The 23,017-nt window shown below is 38.2% G+C and overlaps 1 protein-coding gene across 14 annotated transcripts in view; it reads left to right on the forward strand.

Annotated features, from left to right (window-relative positions):
* The first annotated feature begins 4,451 nt into the window (after positions 1-4,451).
* LOC122688494 (histone-lysine N-methyltransferase SUV39H2-like) overlaps positions 4,452-23,017 on the forward strand; it is a 380,972-nt gene continuing 362,406 nt past the window's right edge. For 6 of the 14 annotated variants that reach the window (XR_006339486.1, XR_006339485.1, XR_006339481.1 and 3 more), the window contains exons 1-2: positions 4,456-4,639; positions 4,989-5,103. The gene's annotated coding sequence lies outside the window, so the exon portion shown is untranslated. The other 8 variants (XM_043894502.1, XM_043894501.1, XM_043894503.1 and 5 more) reach the window with 4 other exon arrangements.

Below are 23,017 nucleotides of genomic sequence, written 5' to 3' on the forward strand. Positions count from 1 at the left end.
CTTCAGAAGGAGTGAGTGAGACAGAGTAGAAGAGGTAGCAATGGTAGTCCTGTAGAACTGTGAAGGAACCTTCAATTATTTGCCCAATTCATTAACTCACTTACCTTGCTGTTTGTTGTTCCCTGTGTTGGGTAGTGGTGTACAAAGGTGAGTAAGCAATAATGCCTACCTTTAAGGAGCTTACAGTCTTCTGAGGGCACAGACCATCACACAAATGGTGCAGTGGTTTAAGAACTGTCAGGGATTAGACAGATTACAAAGGAAGGTATGTAATCTAGAAAGGGGTGGGTGGTTTGTGGGAAGGAGACTTGTCCTGAATTTTGAAGATGTTTGTGAGGCAGGCAGAATGGTGAAGTGTGAGGCAGGAGGGTGGGTCCTTCCAGGCAGAGAGAGCAGGTAATACAAAGACTGCCTGTGTGTGCTCAGTCGTGTCGGATTCTTTGCGACCCCATGGACTGTAAACCGCCTCTGTCCATGTAATTCTCCAGGCAAGAATACTGGAGTGGGTTGCCATTTCCTTCTCCAAAAGGTTCTTAACCCAACTCAGGGATTAAACCCAGGTTTCCCGCATTGCAGGCAGATTCTTTACTATCTGAGCCACCAGGGAAGCCTAATGTAAAAGGCAAGATAGTCCAAATAAGTTTGGGTAGGCTAGCAGGGCAACGAATGAGCCTGGAGACAGCCGTATAGACCAGGTCCTCCAGGGCTTGGGATCATGGAGGTTCATATGAAGACTCTGGAGAAGAAGCATAGTTGGATTTATACCTTAGGACACCAGTATGGCTAAAGTGTGGGAAGAGAGTTAGGGAGGCGTCATACTAGAGAGGATGAATTAGTAGGTGGTTGGAGGGTGGGAGGGAAATGACCTCCTGATGGTGGGCATTGGGCAGAAGGTGATATCTCAGGGTACTGAAGAAACCAAGAGAAGAATTTCAAGGAGGAAGGAAAAGTCAACAGTGTCAAACAGTGTAGAGAAAAGCTGTTCACTGGGCTAGTAACTGGAAGGGAGGTCCCTGGTGATTTGCTAGAGCAGTCTTGGTGAGTGGTTCAGGAAGAAGCTAGTGCGGCTGAGTGACCACGGATGAGTGGGAAGGAGGTACAATGAACTTTCTGGACTTTCTCCTTTTCTGCTCCCTGGGCTGATTTCTTCCTTTGCTTCCAATCCAGGGAAAGAAAAAAACATTTTCTGGGCAATTATTGAAAACCAGTATATTGTGTAAGCCTTACAATGACCTGCCCTATGGTGGAAGTATGGTCTTCATTTTGTAGGCAGAGAGAGGAGGATGTGAGAGGTTTGTTCATCAGCCCAAGGCCCACAGTTGGCAAGTAGGAAGGCTCTAGGCCAAGTCCGGGTCTCATTCCAGAGCTGACACTCTAGCCACTGCATTTGTCTAGAATTCAGCATCTTTGTACTTGGCTCTTATTTCCTCTCCTCCCAAGTCGGCTTGCACTCATAGAGTTAATAAACTCATTCTCGCAAAAGCATCAATGACGGATAAAGCCTAATATGTTTTTTTTTAAATGCATTTTTGGAATGATCATTGGATATGCTGATTTTATATTTTTATTGTATAATTTTAATGTTACATTTAATATGTTATGTTGTAGGAAATGTACAAACAGGAGAGGGAACAAAACCTGACTATAATTTGATTGAGTATTGCCAAACCTCCAGAAATTTCCCAGTCTCCCTCCCTGTCTCATTACCCACCTCCCAGAGGCAACTCTTAGCCTGACTTTGTGACATTATTTCCTGGTGTTTCTCCATAGTTTTCTCATCTAAGTTATGTATCCCTAAACAACAGAGTTTAGTTTGAATTGTTTTGGCACTTCAGGTAGATGAAATTATGTGTGTTCTTCTGTGTCTTGCTTTAATTGCTCAAAGTTATACTGTGAGATTCATCCATGTTGTGTGTGGCATTATTGCATTGATTTTCAATGCTGAATAATATTTCATTGTATGAATTTACCATGTTATTTGTCCATTTTATTGTTTAAGGACATGTGAGTTCTTTCTAGTTTTGAGCAATTAAGACCAATGTAGTCCTTTTTTTAAATTAAATTGAAGGCCAGAAACTCTAAGAATGCTTTTAAACATTTAAAAATATTTTAGGAGGTTGGGAGCCCTTTCCAATCTTCTGGAACTGAAACCCCACAGGTGGTTCCTGTGAGGTTCCTGATCTGCTTACTCATGAGGCCAAGCTTGAGGACTATGAGGGGGAGTTTCTAAATTAAATGTTTAAAGAGGTCAGGTGAACTGAAAAAAACAAAGAAACAGTTGTTAGCAGATCTCCCATTTCCCCTAGCTCTTCCACTTCATTGTTGCGATCTTAGCTAAAGGCAGTCAGCTTACATATTTTCCTACATCAGTCCTTTGATCAGCAAAGTAATTTCTTTTCCTTCCTCTGTACAGATCTTTTAATTATAGCAAGCTCGTTCTTTGAAGAACAAACATGGTAAAAAAAAAAATGAACAACTTGAATAATTTTTAGTGACCATCTAAAATAACTGATTTTAGTTGACTGTCTAGAATAACTGATTTTGCATAATTATATAATTTTTGTAAAATGAATTGTCGAAATATAATACAACTGGTAATAAGATCACAGTGTATTGTATATTTAATAACATAGACAAATAACAAAATAACAATATAGATAAAGTATGATAGTGGTTCAGAGTACAGACTCTGGAGACAGACTGAGATCAAATTCTAGGTTTATTCCCTATGTCAGCTGGGTGAATTTCTCAACCTTTCAGACTCAGCTATCCTGAGCTGATAAGGACAGGATAAATAAACTGATAAATAAGGACAGGAGTGATATTTATTTCACAGGGCTGTTGTGAGCTTCCAGTAAGAAAATGTGTAAGTACTTAGTGTCTACTTAAGCAATGTTCAGTAAATGTTAGATTCTGTTGATACATTTAACCCATCAAAAAGGGCAGAATAACCAGAAGATTTATGAGCAGATCTTGCCAGATAGTCATCTACTTATGTCATAGCAATTATTCAACATTGAATAGGCTCTTCTACTGTGCTAGAGGCTGTGGGTTATACAAAAGAACGATTTGTGGAGATAAGCATTAGGAAATCAGAGACAAGGGGCAACCCTAAATAAAATACACTTGGAAACATAAAGTAGGAAGTGATTTTGGATCAGTCAGGAGTACAACTTTCCAGGCCTTGTATCTTGAAGCTGATATTACATTGAGTAGCAGGCATAACTTTGCCAAAGAGAAAGTTGAAGTTCTTTCATCCAGAAAACATGTGAGTGCAAAGAATGGAGAAAGAGTAAGACTACTTTTCTGAGGTGTTAGTAATAGGTGATGTTGGGTGAAGAAGGGAAAAATACTTGATGGGATATTTTATAAGCAGCATCTTTAAGATTGAGGTATATATTTGTTGTTGTTTAGTCGCTAAGTCGTGTCTGACTCTTTGCAACCCCATGGACTGTAGCCCACCAGGCTCCTCTGTCCATGGGATTTCCCAGGCAAGAATACTGGAATGGGTTGCAATTCCCTTCTTCAGGGGATCTTCCCGACCCAGGGCTTGAACCCACGTCTCCTGTATTGGCAGGCGGATTCTTTATCACTGACTGACCAGGGAAGCCCTAGGGAGTAGGAAAAGTAAGGACTCAATTCCATTTTGGATTGGCTTTAACTATAAACAGAGTGTCCAACTCTTTGCAACTTCATGAACTGTAGCCTGCTAGGCTCCTTCATCAATAGACTTCTCCAGGCAAGAATACTGGAGTGGGTAGCCATATCCTTCTCCAGGGGATCTTCCTAACCCAGGGATCAAACCCAGGTCTCCTGCATTGCAGGCAGATTCTTTACCAACTGAGCCACCAGGGAAACCCCCACTTTCAAACTATAAACCCTTAAGGTAAAATTTGGCAGATTATAGGAAAATGGTAATATTTTGGCAAAATAAACTTCATATTTTCCTTTTCATGATAAGTGTATAAATAATGAAGTACTTTGCCCATTTTGAAAGAGTTAAGATTCATGTTGAAAAACTTGAGTTGTGAAATTCCCAAGAGTGATGAAACATTTATTCTTCTATTCCTTTATCTTTTAGAAATGCCTCTTTTCCCATTGCTTCAATTTTAAGTTTGAAGAAAAATTAATTTTATAGTTTGGCTATAGGCATTGTTCACTAAATCTTATATAACCTCCACTCACTTGATGACTCCCCCAGATCAATAGAATCCACTAGATGGCGCCCAGATCTACCGCTGGGTCTTGCCTCCTCTGGCTGCTGATCTGGGAACAGCTGTGGGTTGTCTAAGAATGGCTGGAGAGATCAATACGGTCCATGTGCAGCAGCTTCCTTAAGGTCTGCTCCAAAATGCTGTAAGCCTGGTGCTCCTTCAAATTGTTACTGTAATGGAATCACCAAATATGGGCAATGATGGTGTGGTTTTGGATATGAGAAAACCTGCGATTTTGCTCTATGAGACTTAGCCACAAGCAGGCAGGCAGACAGGCATAAGCTGCAGTCCACAGCCTATTCACAGGCAAATAGCATGCTGGTCGCTTAGAAGCTACATAGAAGCCTCTCCTTGAAGCCAAAGTATTGGTTTAGGAAACGATACTTTTGTTTATGGGAAAGGGAAAAGGAGACAACAGGAAGAAGGTATCACAATGGGAGAGATGATTTTAATATTAGCTTTCATGTAGACATATCCTCTCATTTCTGTCAGGCAATTGAACATTCTGCTTGCTATTCAAAATCGAGGATATATTCTCATGTAGATTTCAGAGAGTGGGAAATGAGGTTATTTTGTTTTTCTTTGGAAATAGCGCTGGGCAGTTTCATTTATTTCACGAATGAAATGCTAAAGGTTTTGTAAAATTATCTTATACTTTATTAATATTCTAAAAAGGGACAGATCTCTTCCTTCCAATTCAAGGTAGTGGATAATGACTTTGGCAGCACTTCCCTGCCTTTTTCAAGTTTATGGAAACCCATTTCTCATCATTAGGCTGAAGATGCAGATAAGAAAGGATGAGCCTTATTCTGGAACTTGTCACATCAGTGTTGCTTCTTAGGTGATTAAAAAGAAGCAGCGGGATCTTGGAGAAAACGTCTGACAAAAGGTAATGGAAACCCGGTAATGGATGAAAACTCGTGATAGATTAGGTATAACTGGCCAGGAAAACCTTTTCTGCTAAGTACAGGTGTGCCTTTTAGCTCAAGATCAAAAATAAGACTCTGTTCTTCTGAGGCTCTTAAAAAACTTGACCTAATCTGGCCCCACCAAACTCAGGTTTATTTGAAGCTCCCCGAAGTTGATTAGACCCAGGAGGAGGTGTTTTTCTGCAGTTTAGTTTAGGAATTCAGTGCCAGCCAAATGCTTAATGCAGCTGCTAGCTGGCAGGTTCAAAGGTATGGAGCTTCTTTAATTAAAAATCGGCAGGCTCATTTTAATTTTGGTCAAAATAGATTTTGTTATTTTTAAACTTCCTGTGGAATAAAACAGAATTATTTCCCATTCTTTTACTTGCCCTTTCTTGTACTCTTATTCCTGATCTCATCCTCTGCTGTCACAATAATGAGAAGGTTCAGTACAAAACCCCGATAATCTCCCTAGGGTTATCATTTTGGTTCAGGGGTATACAGCAGTTGAATACCATAAATTTTAGAAAAAAACAATTTTGGGTGTGTGGAAATGGTGTAGTAGTCACAGATCCTTTCTTAAAAATGTTTTAGTTAATAATTTTTATAGGCTAGAAGTAGACAAGTGGGCATTATATTCAATTCTGGAAAATATTTTGCCTGGTGTTCAGTTTATTTATTGTTTTAAAGTGGGGGGGGGGGGGCGGGAATTGATCTGCAATTTAACCCAGAAGTAAAGTACTTTTTCTAAAATAAAACATTTATTTTTATTCATTAAAATATAGTATTTCAATATGCAACTAGGAAAAAATGATTTCTGGTACATTACTTGTTAAAAACCTGGAAGTGACAAAAAGGATGGCTGGAAAGCAGATTATGGTTAACCATATAAATCTTTAGAAGTAATATACTTTTCACCTCTGGGTGCCACTGTTCAACTGCTTCTTGTTTTTTATGATTGTTTGAAAACCTGATGCTTCCTGTAGATGTATTCTTAAAAGAATCTGTTAAAGAGACATTTCCTCTATCTCTAGTTATCTGCTAAGTAACTTTTTGGCACATGGATGTAAATTCAGTATGGTTGTGATTTGCTGTTTTAATTACCAAATGATGACCAAATAACATTGAAGATTGTTTATACGGGCAATTGGCCAGGTTAAAAGCCTGATTTCATCTCCTGTGGAAATGAATCTTGTACTTACCTTTTTGGTAGTCATTTAAGTAGAAAAAGCCATTAAAACACAAGGGAGTTTTGGTTTAAATATCTGGCCATTTGTAGATGTGATTTTAATTCTGCACATATGTTTCAACAGAAATCAATTTTATAAGAGGGAAATAATAGATAGTCTTTGTGGGGGATTAACCTATTAAAATACAATTTTAAGAATCTAACATCATTAATGAGTGGAGATACTTTTCAGTTAATTTTTAAAACTTAACTGCTTCAGTAGTTCCATTAAAAATCCTATAGAAATCTTTCTGTATTTTTTTCAGGAATCTTAATTCTTAAATTTGATTATTTTAATAGCTAAAAATAATGGCCATATTTGTAATTTTACTAAATGTGTGAGTAATCTTTTCTTTTTGCAAAGTATGCAGTGAGTTAGCATTCTGTACCACAAAACAAATGCACGTTTGGTTGTTTTTTAAATCTCCGATTATTATTTTAAGCTTGGGTTTCATCTGAAATGCCAAAAGAAGGGGTTATAATGCCAAAGTTAATTTTGTTTTGTCATATACAAAGTAGTTAATCTAAAAATTATTGATTGATATTCTCCCTCTTTTAACTTTTTTAAGACTCAATATTTAAAGCAAAACTAATTTATCTAGGTGTTCTACTGCACAAAATTAATTCTACTGGGACTGGTCCAGGCCAAGCCTCATTATGGAACAGTTTCCCTTGCTGAACTAGCCTGATTCTTTCTGCGATACTTTTTCAAAATTATTCACTACACAGAACTTAACCCTTGAGCTCCTGTAAAACTCACTTCAATATTACACTTATTAGGCCCCTTGATGGTATCAGAGGTACGTCAACATGAGAATATGTCTTAGCCTTCTTGGCACTGTCTGAGTCTTTTAAATCCGGCAAATGTATTTGTGTATATTGGAGGGATTTTAGTTTTGTGATTCATATACCAGAGCTGAAATATTCATTGTAAAAAACCTTTTCCCCCTTGTCTAGTCTGTTTCACCATACACAAATTGCTGACCCTGACTTTTTTCATTTATGCATAAGTGCCGAATTTACCTCTTTGCCCGGGTGGTCATATAGTTGTTTAGATCACCCAGCATGTTGACCAGCTTTCTTTGCTCAAATGTCTGACTGAAACAGTTGGCTGTTTTAGTGTTTTGTGCATACATAGAGCCCAAGAGTATTACTGTAAAACGTCAGTTTTTGCTGCAGCTACAAAAGTAGTTCGGCATCATATACACTTTCCTTTTGTGTATGTGTGCATGTGACTGAGTCAGTGAAGTTGCTCAGTCATGTCCGACTCTGCAGTCCCGTGTGCACATAGTTTTCTTTCAATATCTGTGCAAAATATTGGGGAATGGATGTTTTAAATGTCAGTTTTTATGTTGACTTTTTGTCTGTTGTGTAGTGGCTCATGAGGATTTTTCTCTGAGAATCTCCTGCATTTTAAGGTTCTTTGCTCATTATGGGCATCTCAACACATTTTTCATTAGTTTTTCTTATTCAAAGGGGGCCTCATTTTCTATTAGAATGTTACTAGTATGGCACAATATATATATTTTTGTGGCTGGTAAAAGTATTTATTTGGTGGTAGGGAGGAGGCCAATCTCCCAGTGAGGTCTTCCACAGAGAATCATATGATGCAAATTTGAGTGTGAGTACGTGTCTTTATGATGGAAAAGCAATAATTTAGTCTATAGTTGGTTTCTTGATCTATATGCTAATAAACTAACACCTCTTCCCCACCCCTAAGAACTGACAGATTTCCATTAAATTAGTAAATTGACTTGTTGCCTCAGTCTCACATAGATGTATACCAAGAGCAGGCAATCCAGTTACCTTGTGAGACCTAAATCATCAATTTAAACTCATTTTATCTGAAATGCAGTAACAATTGCTAAGTTTTCCTAGTGTAAAAATAGCCTAAATTAATTATTCTAGGCTATCTTTAAACCACACTAAATAACAGGATTAATAAGTAAACCTTTAGATAATTCAGTGGTGCTTAATAAGGAAATCCCATTGATTTACATAAAATTAAATTGTAGGAATTACCTGTAGAAGTCCTATTGTTTAAAATAAAATAAGCAATTATCCTTCAATTAAAATAATAGTAAAAAATAAAGTATACTTTTAAGAAAAGCTTTGTAAAAACATAGCTTGGCCAGTGAATTTCATTTCTCCATAATATAATAGATTCAATAGAGATGGGTGCCTTGTGAAACTGAATTCTCCATCCCTGATGTGATTTTGTTCTAAATCCATTATAAGAGGTTTTTAAACTGCTTAGATTACCACTGCCATGTTCTCATTAGTCTACATTCTCTAAGAAAGAATAAAGCTCTATACTTTGTAGACATTTAATAAACATTAATTTTGTAATTAGCAATTTAAAAATAATCTCCAAATAGATGCAGATCTGTTTGCATTTAAACCCTTTCTCAGTAAGTAAGAGGATCCAGGAAACTTTGAGAAGGTTTATGATTCTCCAAAAGAAAGTGTGTTTAGAGCTTGGAAGGGAACATTTTACAGTTTTTCCCCCCTGCATCTTCCTTCTGCTGATAATAATCCCAATCTACAGTGAAGGGAAGAGTCAAAAAAAAGAACACTCCCCTCCCCAGTTTTCAATTTATTTTTTATTTCAGTTGGAAAATCCCCATTGAATGAGTTAAAAAAAATTAAATGTATCCTGGGAACATGCCGTTCAGGATTTTGGAATGGGAACTTCAAACGAAGTTGGTAAAGGAGTCAAATGCGTAAGTGGAAACTCTGAGGAAACTGGCAGAGAGAGACTGGAAATCAGGCAGTCAGTTACGTTTACTCCACCTAGAGCGAGTACAAAGAAGGGAGCTGGCGCGGCCCTGACTCAGAATTCTCCTCTCAGGAACTGAGGGAGAGAGATTCCCAGCATCTGTTTCCTCAACTATCACCCAGAGGATACTGGTGTAAATCACAGGGAATAAAAATAGCCTTAGAAGTCTAGTTCCAAACAAATGAGACATGGTGGATATTTGATAGCGGTGTAGAATCTCTTCTCCCCAAATTCCTCCTTAGTGAATTAACAAATACATTTTTATTTTACATTAATGAGTTATATTGCTTAAGTTGTCCATCAAAATGTTGAGCAAAATCTTGATATTTTTATTGATCTGAATTGAAATATAACCTAAATGACATTTGATATTAAAATCTGAACCATGTAGTTATACAGAGGTTAGTCTATCACCAGTAATCACAGATGTTAAAGCTTTGCCTCAGATACAAAAAAATATGTGTTTCTGAAATTTTAAAAAATGCTGTGAGCATCTTACCATAATGTCAATTGCTAGTAGACTGATAATATCACTCTACATTTTGGTTGCAGGAAATTTTATGGCTAGACTCTTACAGTTTAACACAACTTAAGATCCTTTAAGGCTATATTTCACACAAAAGGAAGTATTTCTTAGGTCTGGCTAGACTTGTAGTTTGATATTAACTTATAGCTTCAGGTTTTCAACAAAACAGCAGCTTTAATAGATGAGATTAGCAAGTGGTGAAAAGTTCAAAGCATTTAATGGAATTGATCTACTAAATTAGCATTGACAATTTTTAGTGGCTATCTTAAATATACATTATTATCATGAAAGAATTAGTCCAATTAAGCCCTTACATTTGGAAGATGCCCAGTCTGACCTTGTTATACTCAATGTGAAAAGTGAGTGGGTCTCTGGGTTTATTTAAATTTGGTGCTAAATCAATAGGTTTGGGGCCCCTATCATTGCTTTTTGGGAAGAAAAAGCAACCCAAAGGCTCTTTATGTGACAAATGGGTTATTAAAATGTTTATATATTGCAAATAAAAACAGTGGCCAAAGAATAGAAAAATATAACCTTCAATAAATAGGTCGGAAGAATCAACAAGAGTTGGATTGTTTTCTTACTATTTCCCACTACAACCATATATTACTGTGAACTAGCAACCCACTCCAGTATTCTTGCCTGGAGAGTCCCATGGACAGAGGAGTCTGGCGGGCTATATAGTCCATAGGGTGGCAAAGAGTCAGACACAACTGAGTGACTAACACTTTCACTTTCATTCTGAACACATTATTTTCATTTTGAAACTGAAATAGTTATATTTAATATAATTTTATTTAGAACATTCTGAATTAAGAAATAGCCAGCTAATTAAAAAAGAATTGAAATTTATGTAAATATACATAAAGGAATAATCATGGTATTTTCCAGAAAGCTACATTTTATACATCCACAATGTATTTTATACATCCACAATATATTTTATATTCTATTGATATAGACCTCTATGACACTTTGAACATAAATATCATGAAAATAAAATTGAGTTTTGCATTTTTAGCTTAATTGTGCAAAACTTCTGATGGTGGCTGATTACTCATATTTATCATGAAGTTGTGGGGCCCAGGCTCTGGAATGGGCTTGCTTTTGAAAGGCCAGCTCCTTAATTCACAGGGGCTCATGTGTAATCTCCATCACTGCAGCTGAAGAGTCAGCTCTTTTGTGAAAGCATTCAGCAAAATGTACTTTAGGTTTGTTATTGTTGCTCTTATTCAGGCTAGAATACTGGAGTGGGTTGCCATTCCCTTCTCCAGGGCATCTACCCAATCCAGGGATTGAACCTGGGTCTCCCACAATCCAGGCAGATTTTTTACTATCTGAGCCAGTAGGGAAGCCCCTATTGTCCATTATCCATTACAAGGTTTAATGTTTCATTTCCCTAATCTGACTCATTTGAAAAGACCCTGATGCTGGGAAAAATTGAAGGCAGAAGGAGAAGGGGACAACAGAGGATGAGGTGGTTGGATGGCATCACCGACTCAATGGACATGAGTTTGAGTAAACTACTGGAGTTGGTGATGGACAGGGAGGCCTGGTGTGCTGCAGTCCATGGAGTCACAAAGAGTCAGACATGACTGAGCGACTGAACTGAGCTGAACTGGGCTTTAGAGCCAGCCATTTTGGCTTATTTCTAGTAGAAATAGACATTTCCTTTATGTAATATATCTTTAGAATTAGAGCATTGTAACTAATATACCTCTAACTCTCTCTTCCAGAAAACGAATAATTTAGTTCTATAAACTGAATAATCCCATTCTCATTTATCAACATCCTCCCCTCACCCAGCATTCTAAATTCTCTTCTGAATGGTCAGAAAATTATTCATATCCATCTTAAAATACAGAGCTCCAGGGAGGAGCTTAGTGTTTTAGAGGGGTACCCTAAGGAAGATGGGATGATGATCTCATTCATTCTTAAGGATATATTGATAGACTCCTCTTGCCAGAATCTGCTAGGTACAGGGAATACAGCAAGGAAAAAATGAACCTGAGGGAGAGAAAGATGTGCCAACAAATTATGGCAATTTATTTGCTACTGTATGTGCTACTGCTAATGTGTGTGCAACGTGCATTTGTATGTCATAGTCCTAATTCCATATCCATTGTCAGAACAGGATTTTAAGCTGCCATTACAGTGTCTATTGGTAGCCTGATTTCAATCTAAATACTTTATTTCCCACAACCCAGGTATACGTGGAGCACGTTTTTCATATGAAGTTACATGCTGAAGTTTGCTTCTGGATATTTGTGCAGTTTCATCTTCAATTGTTATTTTACCTTCTGAACACCCTTTCCACGCATCTGTTGTTCAGTATGATGTTACAAACCATCGTTTGTGATCTCCTACATTTGAATGTTTTTATTATTGCTCCCTAGCCACGCTGTAGTTAGCTAATGGACAGTTGTGTGTTTCTAGTCATATTTTCCCGGTGTGATCTTATAGGACAGATCAAAAGCCTTCCTGAAGTCAAGCTAGATTTCACCAATTTTTTCCTGTGACCTACAGTAAGATGACTATATATTACCAGGTAAAGAAACGCTCTTTGCAAAGTCATTTTGGTTATTCAGGGTTGGATAATTGCAAACACCCTCAATAATTCTGGTTATTTTGGTCCTTTTTTCAGTCTGTAGGCATCTACTCAGTTCTCTGATCATTACAACCAAAGTAGAGACAATTATTTTGACACTCTCTGTGTTGACAGATGGGAAAAATCAGAGCAAGGGTATCTGAAAAGTGGATAAGGCTTCTTCATCCTGGTCACAATTTATGACGTGTCTGTATTAGTGCCTTCATAGTCCCATAATAATCATGACATGATGCCAGCTTTTATTTGATCACTATGGGAAAGTTTTCTGCATTTATTGGTTTGTAATACATCATTTAGGTTTATTGTGGTAAAAAAGGACACCAGATAACAAATGAATAAAACAACAGACCTGTAATTCTCCTATCTAAAGATTAGGGTTGTTAACATTTTGGTATATACTTTTCTGACATGTATGTGTAGGCCTGTGTGTATAAGATGTGTACATTAAACATACATACTATTTTGGAGCCTCCTTTTTTCACTTAAACTATATAGAGTTCTTTATTATAAGGTAATGCACATCATGTAACCATAGAAATTCAGCTTTTCAATATCACACCTCAATTGTTGGCTTTTAAAAAATACTTCCATAATTCCCTGAGTAAAAAGAAACCTCGCCTTCATCATACCTTCCTTGTGGCATTCTCTCTTTTTAAATTTAAGGAGAATCCTTATAGGAGAGGGAAACGGCAACCCACTCCAGTGTTCTTGCCTGGAGAATCCCAGGGATGGCGGAGCCTGGTGGGCTGCCGTCTATGGGGTCGCACAGAGTCGGACACGACTGAAGTGACTTAGCAATAGCAAAAATGTTTATAGGTAAGCTCTTGTTTATACTAGATCAAAACATTTGCATGAAGAAGAATGGCATAGTAGGGTCACTGGGTGTGGAGTAGGAAGATTAGGAATTCTAGCATTTTTTGTGTTGTCATACTGGCTAAGTCATATAATCTTCTTGGCCTTTACAACTTAATCAATATTACAAAAAATTAATATTTACCAAGTCTTTACTAAATTGTAGGTTCTTAATGTTCCTCCCAAATCCCAAATGAATACTTATTTTATTTAATCCTCAGGAAACAAATGAGGTAAGTACCATTATAACCCTATTTTACAGATGAGAATACCAAACTTCAAGAGGTGGTTTACTTAACTTAATAGAAAGAAAGTGATGGAGTCAGGATTTGAACTCTGACCATCAGATTCCAGAGTATGAACTCTTAATGACAACACTGGGCTGCCCGAGGCTTTTTTAAAATATAAGGGTAGAACCTTCTCAGTCCCTTCTCTCTGTACCTCAAATGAAGCTCTAACTTCAAGTAAAATGCACTGGATTTTAGATGGTTTATATACATCCCCAAGTATCACCATAATCTGCCTTTTCAAATTTTTTAATCCAGATGCTTTACCTTCTGTGTTCCCAGTCTCTGTGTTTTGACAGTAGTCAGATAGAGGTGAAGAAATCAGAAACTACAGGAGATGTCCACTTTAAATTGTTATAGTTAAATATCTTGAAAAAAGTTACGCCTATTACTAGGTAAAAGGTTTGAAAATCAGAATTGTGGCATTTATCCATTTTGAAGGCATCTACCATGCTAGATTTTAAAAGAACTTTAGCCATTTGATTTAGCATAGAGGAAACACTGAAGCAACATTATACATTTTGGGAATGGGTAAGAAAAGAAAATGTTTCTGCTGTTTTTGTTTAAAATAAATCACTGTTAATTGGAGGTTTGTGGGATTGTACAGTTGCGAACTAGAGAATCATTATTTTTATTTTAAATAAATCAATGTTATTAACTGAGATCTGGTCCTATGCAAAAGCTGAGGGAAATAGGTGATTATTATTTAGTGTTGTCAAGTAACGCCAAATAATATTAATTTTGATTAGTAAATTTTCCCCAAATTACCTGCCAAGAGGAAGTGACCCAGGTTGTGATGTCTTAAGTTAAAAAAGTTGGAAATTGACAGAATTTCATCATGGTTTTAGTTACTTAGTAAAATCACCTTGTTAGCAGAAATAAATCTACAAACACATCCTGAGTTTTCACACAGCGATTTGGAACGTTAAAGTGGGGTCTGGTTACCCAGGACTTATATTCTCCAGAAGTTGAGCTATTGTGTAGTTATTGGGGTTGTCTGTCCCAGAATACCACAAAAGAATGATCTGCAAAGCAGATGCCAGAGAGGAAAGAGGTAGGAGGTAAGATGGGAAGAAAAGAAGCATGGTTAACCAATTCAGTCTGAAGAAAAAGGTGAAAGACATCTGAGCCTTACACGGAAGCGGGGAGGTAAACTTGACTCTTACCAAAAGGCATTGTGGACTCTTTGGGGCCCCACAGCTCAGACAAAGCCTCTGCTTTATAGAACTCATTGGGAAGATGTTCATGTAGTAAGGATATGGGATTCGAACTCATCTGCCTTGGAAGGAGGCTACATGAACCCTGTCTGTGACTGAACTGCTGGCCCCAGAGAGGCAGTGTGTAGGAAGATGAATTGTGCTGCCCGAGAAGAAGCACAGGATGGGCAGTGGTTGGCTGGGTTCTGATGCCAATGCTGTGGTTCACTGGCTGTGCTGTCTGGGCAAGTCTCTTACCTAGTCTGTGCTCGATTTCCTCTTAAATAAAACAAGGAGTTTGATATCATTGGATCCTGGAACAATGATTTCTGTGGTCCTTCCCGAATCTGGAGTGTCTTGGCCTCACTCCAGGTAGCCCGGGTCCCCAGGACTGGGAGTTTTCCTTGCTCTGGGTGACTATGGCCATAGAGGTTAAGGGAAAACTTTGCCCTGAGGCTTTTGCTTTAAGTCAGTGTGTTGCTCAAGGGTGGGGATAGGAGGTGGGAGGGTAGCTGTTGACATTAATGCTGAGTTTTTTTTTTTTAATTCATTTTGATATGTTGGTACATTTTATTCTTTCTTAAATTCTTAAACTGGTCTTGTGTTTGTACAACAGCACATATTCCTGTGAACCTATTTATATTTTGGAATTTTAGTAGAAAGAAATGCTATCAGTTAATATTTGGGTTGATAAGGCATTCTGATAAAAAGGAGTTACTTTTGTTCCCTAATGTGATTCTAGAGTTATCAAGAAACAAAGTTATACTAATATAGTCATCAAGAAACTATCTACAAGTAAAATTCTTAATATTTAGTTTTAAAAAATATGATTCTTACCTATTTACCTTCTTCTACTTATTCACCATTGGAATTAAAATATTTATTTTAATATTTATAAGCCTCAGAAAATAGTATTCTTTCTATAACAAAATGATAAATTATTTAAAACATTTAAATTTTATTTAAATTTGTTTAAACTATTAAAATCCAACCACAGTAGTATAATATCTAACAATTCTATTGAAATGCTTTCTTATTTGAGAAATTTGGAAAACAAATTTCTCAAATAAGCAAGTGTCTGGAAAGCAAATATTTCTTTACTACCTGTGTACAAATGGCTAGTTAATCATTTGTTTTTTGCACTGGTATGGATCCAAAAATTCTTTTATGGAAAATTCTGGCTCAGCCTGTAGATTCTCCTTGATCCAACTTTGCATTAAAGAACTGACCAGAATCTGGTTCACACTCCTCAATCTTCTCCAAAGAGATCAGTTTTTACCATCAGCTCGTTTGGTTATTGACGCCTGCAAATTCACTTCAGCCATCAAACAGGAATACTTGTGTTGCAGGTCACTACTTAGCAGTGCCTATTGTTTCACTCTTGTCTACTCTTATCAGTTTAAAGTGGGGGTTGGCAAACGTTTTCTATAAAAGGCCAGATAGAAAGTATTTTCACTATGCCAGTCAAATGGTCTCTTTTGCAACTATTTAATTCTGCTGTTGTGTAGTACGGAAGCAATCATCAATAATATATAAACAAATGGTTGTGCCAGTGTTCTAATAAGGGTTTCCCCAGTGGTTCAGACAGTAAAGAATCCACCTGCAATGCTGGAGACCTGGGTTCAATCCCTGGGTTGGGAAGATCCCCTGGAGGAGGAAAATGGCAACCCACTCCAGTATTCTTGCCTGGAAAATCCCATGGACAGAGGAGCTTGGTGGGTTACAATCCATGGACTGGCAAAGAGTTGGACACAACTGAGTGATGAAACATCTAAGCAGGTATGTTCCAATAAAACCTTATTTATAGAGACTGAAGTTTGAATTTCATAGAATCTTTATGTGTTGTAAAATAGTATTCCTCTTTTGATTTTTTTAAACCACTAAAATATGGAGCAGTCATTCTTAGCTCATGGGCCATGTGAAAACAGGTGGTGAAGTAGGCTTCACCTGCAGGCTGTAACTTGCTGAAATTTGATTTAGAAAATCAAAATTGTGAAGAAATGTTTGAAAGACATGACTGATCGTTTGTGGTTGAAAGTGTTCTAAGTTCTAGGCAGTGGAATGTGAACAGAAATGATGTATTGTTACTTCTGGGCTTGGCCCATAAAAAACTCTCATACAAAAAAAAAACTCTCATACATGATTCTCTATGCTTTATACTGTGTGTTGAATATGGCAGGGTCTCAAGATGGTTCTCAATTTGGATTTACATGATTTAGGAATAAACTTATATTCTCAAAGTTTCCAAATACAGTGTAAAACCATTGAGGTTGTCACGGTTTCTATATCTTTAGTGTTATCTTAACTAATATGTCATTAATTCTTCCAGATGTTTTTCGATTCTTTTACTAATTTGGACTCCCAGAGACTATGTGCTTAGATTGACTTCTTTTGGGTGCTTCTCTCCTCTTCATTTTCTCCTCACATTTAACTGGATGATGATAGATTGGGTTACTTTTCATGTTCTAACTGATGCTAGTTTGGCAGCCATTAGCTTTCATTGAGAGCTGTGACAAGAAACCAGACGCATGCCTTTTACCGCAGAGATATTGGTGAGGGACCATCCCCAATATGGAGCCCACCTGAGAAATTCCTTTGGAACTTAGGGTCAGGAAAAGCTTATCTTTCCCTGAGGACCTTGTGCGTTTTCTTATCAACAAAGAGAATATCATTGAATGTGCCTGATTGTATTCCCTTTTCCCTTTTTCCTCTGGTTGCCAAGAAGCTCAGAGCCACATTTTTGGCTCAACATTAATAGCTTTATGGGACCCTGTGGCCTACACATCTGCATTCTTAGTTTCCTCCTGGTCTTGACCTTCTATTCTGCTCTGTGTTTTCCTTGTTCCTGATTTTTTGGTTATTTATATTTTTCAATTTTATTGCTTGTTTTCTTATAAGCTTCCTCAGATCCTTTGTGGAACAAGGTGGTGTAAATAAAAAAAATGGCTTCAGCTTAATAATAGGATATACCAAAATGTTCCTCAATCACCAATTTAGTGGTCTGGGAATTAGAACTACAAATTTATTTTTCAGGCTCCCTCCTTAGCCATTGTTTCTCATGGTTTGGTGAAGGGATGGTTTTGCAATTACGAAAGCTGAAGGCCTTCACATTTCTCCATTCTATCTTAAAGGAAAGAGAACTTTATTTTATTAAGAGTTATTATTATTTGCTTTAGAAAATGTAGAAAGATGATAGATACTTTGATCGACATATGATAGACTGGGAAAGGATATGTGCAATGTTTGAAAACAATAAATAATTAACATAAAGAATTATAATTTGCAGACTTACTGCAAATTAACATGAGAAAGTCAAGAAACCCAACAGAGAAATGGTGAAAAGATATGAATAGGTTATTTTTGCAAGGGTAAGCTGGAAAATATAATAAGTATAATATGAACAGATGCTGAAACTTAACAGGAATCAGAGAACAGCAAATTTGAATAGGTTATCACCTGGCAAAAATTAAAAGCTGGACAATAACAAGTATCAGCAGTGGGAACCCACATGGACTATTGATGGTAGTATGGACAGTGTAACCATTCTGGAGAGCAAGCTGTCAGTGTTTAGTTAAAGTATGTAAATGTCTTATGATGCCTCCTATGTATATATTTTAGATAAATTATTCATATGTCCAGTAGGGCATACACACAAAAAAGTTCATCACAGTCTTATTTGTGGTAGCAGGATGTTTGAGGTCTCTTATGTGTCCATCACAGAGGAAGAGAGTGAATAAAATGTGGTAGTTACATATTTTGCAGTAGTTAGAAGATGAAAGGGGCTTCCCAGATGGCGCTAGTGATCAAGAACCTGCCTGCCAATGCTGGAGACATAATGCTGGGTTCGATCCCTGAGTTGGGAAGATGCCCTGGAGGAGGGCATGGCAACCCACTCCGGTATTCTTGCCTGGAGAATCCCATGGACAGAGGAGCTTGGTGGTCTACAGTCCATAGGGTCGCACAGAGTCGGACTCGACTGATGTGACTTAACACAACACAGAAGATCTAAATATAGATTTACAGTAATATCCTATGATTTAAAAAATAGTGTTCAGTGAAAACTGTATAAAGGTATAACATCTTTAGCATTGTACTATTTATATAGATTTAAAATAGTCACAAAGAAAATAACATAATTTAAAGGGATTCAAGACAAGACAAATCAAGTTAATGTATCAAACCCATTTGAATGCATAAGTGGGGAAAGAGTAGGAGGGACAGATAATCATCTACCCATGAACTCAACTAATTGTACTGCAGTTAAAAACAGAAGTATGTCTTCCTGGTAGGAAGTCGGCCCTGCAGTGTTGCCTTTCTATATCCTAAGATATCCAAGTTTTATATGAGAATTCCCTGAGGGGAGCAGCACAGTCTATAAGAGTGCATTCAGACTCAACTTGATTCCCCATCCTGCTACTCAAGGGCATCCCCTGAATCTTTAGGGAAGAGGGGTTTGTATTCTTTCTTTTTCAGAACCTTGGCCCTGGGAAAGTCTCTCTCAGGTCTGATCAGGATAAGGATCAAGGACTAGCCCTGGGTCCAAAACGTCAGATGTGGGTGAACAAGCAGAGAGGAGCTGAGGTTCTGGGACTGGGTCACTAGACGGTGCCTGAACCAAGGGGAGCTGCAACTGGGGATGAGATGAAACAGAGAGAGGCGCTAAGCAGGGGAAGATACAGGCCAGAGTCTAAGCAGCTTGGTCACAATTTGTGGAGAGGGGTGTGAAGGGCGGGGAGAACAGTGAAGGCTGGAAAACCTGATGGGGCTTTCTGCAACCCTTTGCTCAAGTCACAGATGGGCTTTTTACTGACCCAGTTTCTTTTCCTAGTGAACCCAGTCACCACAAAAACCTTGTCAGAATTTAATGATCTCTTTAAGCTGGTGGGACTCAATCTTATTAGAATTATCTGGGAAGCTTTAAAAAAAAAAAAAAAAAGGGTAGAATGCCTGGGTTCTAAGACCTAAGACCAATAGAATGAGTCTCTAGGGGGTTGAACTGGTTTGTGGTAGGTGGGGGTGGGCCCAGGCATATGTGATTTCTTTAAAAGTTCACCTGTGATTCTGATGCATAATGACAGGTTAGAACCAGTTCTATAAAGCACTTTTACTCCAAGAAAATAGGATCATTCCCATCTTTTGAAATTAGAGAATTTTGCAACTAGACTGTACTCTGGGGTAGTGTGTGTGAATGCCTGGGGGTCTTGTTACAAAGCAGATCTTAGCTGAGGTGGCTGGAAGTGGAGCCTAAGCTGTGGCGTTTCCCACAGGCACCCATATGATGTGGGGGCTGCTGGTCCGAGGTGCACAACAGAGCTTTAGATCTGACAGCAGTGGAATGGAGGGAGAGCTCGCTCTGTGCCAGGCCCCGGGCTTAGTGCTTCACAGGCCCTGAGTGTTCACAAGCCTGTGAGAGAAGTGCTGTCTGTATTTCCATTTCACAGATGAGAAAACTGAGGCCTAAGTCAGTCAGTTGCCCAGGATCTGTAATGCTGGTAAGTAGCAGAGCCAGAATTTGAATCTAGGCTGACTGATTCCCGTGTTTATGAGCTTAACCACAACATAATACAACTTCAGTGAGAGGCTAGGGCATCAGGGACTTGTCTTGAAGCTGTGTTTGCATAACAGGTACATTGTTTTTACAAGGTTGTGTATTTATTTGAGATGGTGCTGGAAGAGGGGGATACAAATGGAGATTATAGACAGGCTAGAGAAGGTATGAACAAACCTGTAAATACATTTGTCTATTCATTCTCCACTCAGTTAGTAATCGTCTGCTCTTAGTTAATGTGATACACAGTGGAGAAAAAGAATGAGTCAAATGAGCCGTTCCTCCCAGGATTTCACCTTGTTATATCTGAGTACTAACAGGACAATGTATAGAGGTTCATTCAATAGAGGTTCGTTCCAGTAAGCACTGGATGGAAGACATGTCAGGGAAAGATTCACATGGAAGCAAACTACATGCACAGAATACAGAACAATGGTGTCAGAGGGCAGAGATAACATTTCAAACGGTACTGAAAGGACAGCTCTGGGCAATGGGTGTGTAATGTGTTTGTGTAGGAGGAGATCCACGATACATCATCACGGAGTTTTACTGGAGACCCACTTTCAGAAAAAGCTCTAAAAGGAATTTCTAATGGTGTCTAACTGACAAACACATGGAAAAATCTGGTTTTGTATCTCTAAGTAATACTAACAGTTGGCTATGCCAGCAGAGAAAGACTGTTGATTATGGTTTGGTGTTAGTTGTGCTTGCAATAAGAATAACCCCAAATTCCTGTGGCTAAAACAAGAAAGATTTATTTATTGCTCACCCTTCATGTCAAGTGTAGATTGAGGTCAGTGGGTGGGGAATTCTGCTCCTTGTAGTCATCTCCTATTGAGATGGTGATTTCACCATCTTGAAATGTGACTTGCCAGTACAATACTTTAGGGCTTATTAAAGCAAGGGAGGAGAAGCGTGGAGTCAAGGACTGCTGAATCATGCTTTTGCCAGGAAGTTATGTACTTACTTCTGCCCTCGTTTCATTGGTCAGACATAATTTCAGAACCATGTTAAGTTCAAGGGGTAGAGAGAGTTACCATCTTCTTGAAGTAGAGGACAGCTGAATCTTGGGGGGTGTTACTAATGTTTGCTAAAGCCAGTCTCTTCAGCTGTACCTGTGTGACTTGAAAGTAAAAGGGTTGTGCTTTTCATGCATAAAGAAAACATAACTTCATTAATCTTAGTCATTACTTTTAAAAATATTTTAATATATGTAAGATTGTTATCAATCAGCTTTTTGTTTAAAGTAATAAAAGTTCAGTTCAGTCACTCAGTCAGGTCCAACTCTTATGACCCCATGGATTGCAGCACGCCAGGCTTCCCTGTCCATTACCAACTTCTGGAGCTTGCTCAAATACATTTCCACTGAGTCAGTGATAACCATCCAACCATCTCATCCTCTGTCGTCCCCTTCTCCTCCTGACTTAAATCTTTCCCCACATCAGGGTCTTTTCCAATGAGTCAGGTCTTTGCATCAAGTGGCCAAAGTATTGAAGTTTCAGCTTCAGCATCAGTCCTTCCAATGAATATTCAGGACTGATTTCCTTTAGGATTGACTGGTTTGATCTCCTTGCAGTCCAAGGAACTCTCAAGAGTCTTCTCCAACACCACAGTTCAAAAGCACTTCTTTGACAGAAGTTCTTTGAAATCAATTCTTCAGTGCTCAGCTTTCTTTATAGTCCAACTCTCCCATCCATACATGACTACTGGAAAAACCATAGCCTTGACTAGATGGACATTTGTTGGCAAAGTAATGTCTCTGCTTTTTAATATGCTGTCTAGGTTGGTCATAGGTTTTCTTCCAAGGAGCGAGCATCTTTTAATTTCATGGCTATAGTCACCATCTGCAGTGATTTTGGAGCCTCAGACAATAAAGTCTGTCATGGTTTCCATTGTTTCCCCATCTATTTGCTGTGAAATGATGGGATAGGATGCCATGATCTTAGTGTTTTGAATGTTGAGTTTTAAGCTAGCTTTTTCTCTCTCTTCTTTTACTTTCATCAAGAGGCTCTTTAGTTCCTGTTCGCTTTCTGCCATAAGGGTGATGTCATCTGCATATCTGAGGTTATTGATATTTCTCCCGGCAATTGACTGGTTCCAAATTGGGAAAGAGGTACGTCAAGGCTGTATATTGTCACCCTGCTTATTTAACTTCTATGCAGAGTGCATCATGAGAAATGCTGCGCTGTATGAAGCACAAGCTGGAATCAAGATTGCTGGGAGAAAACTAGTAAAAAGATCTTCATTAATATTAAAACTATTGCTTATAATAGTTTCACTTTAAAATTAAACTATCAAGCCTATTACTTGAGGCAGCATCAATATGAGTACCAAACACCAACCAGTATGATGGCTGTATGACAAAAACAAAGAAAACTGAATAATTGTGCCGCTGCTGAGCATTAGGGATTATAAGAGCAACTTCTGCCTGGAAGCTGCCCCAGTGAGCTGGTTTACCGTGTGGCACAGCAATACAAATGCAGGCACAGCTCCACATTTTGAAAACAAGATGTATTTGCTTTTTTTTTTTTGATTGCCTTCAAAATCTCTCACATACTTCTACCCCCTTTCTCCTCTGTGCTCAGGAAACATGGGAAAAATTTGAGGAGCAGAAAGGATAGAACCTATGGGGGAAGAAAAAGGAGGTGGGTCTGTAGGACTGAAAATATGCTTAGAGAAACAGGGGACTGCCCTATTTCTTCCTTCTCTCCTGGGTTGACACTTCAAGTGGTACGGGAACCATTATTTCCTTCTTAGCTATGTCCTCTGGAGACTAATAGTGTGCAATAGACCTTTCTGTGTCTGCTGTTGACTATGGTGGCCACTAGGCACAGATGACTCTTGAGCACTTGGAATGTAGGTAGTGCTGAG

This window comes from Cervus elaphus, chromosome 33 (genome assembly GCF_910594005.1).
Source record: "Cervus elaphus chromosome 33, mCerEla1.1, whole genome shotgun sequence".
Classification (NCBI taxonomy): domain Eukaryota; kingdom Metazoa; phylum Chordata; class Mammalia; order Artiodactyla; family Cervidae; genus Cervus; species Cervus elaphus.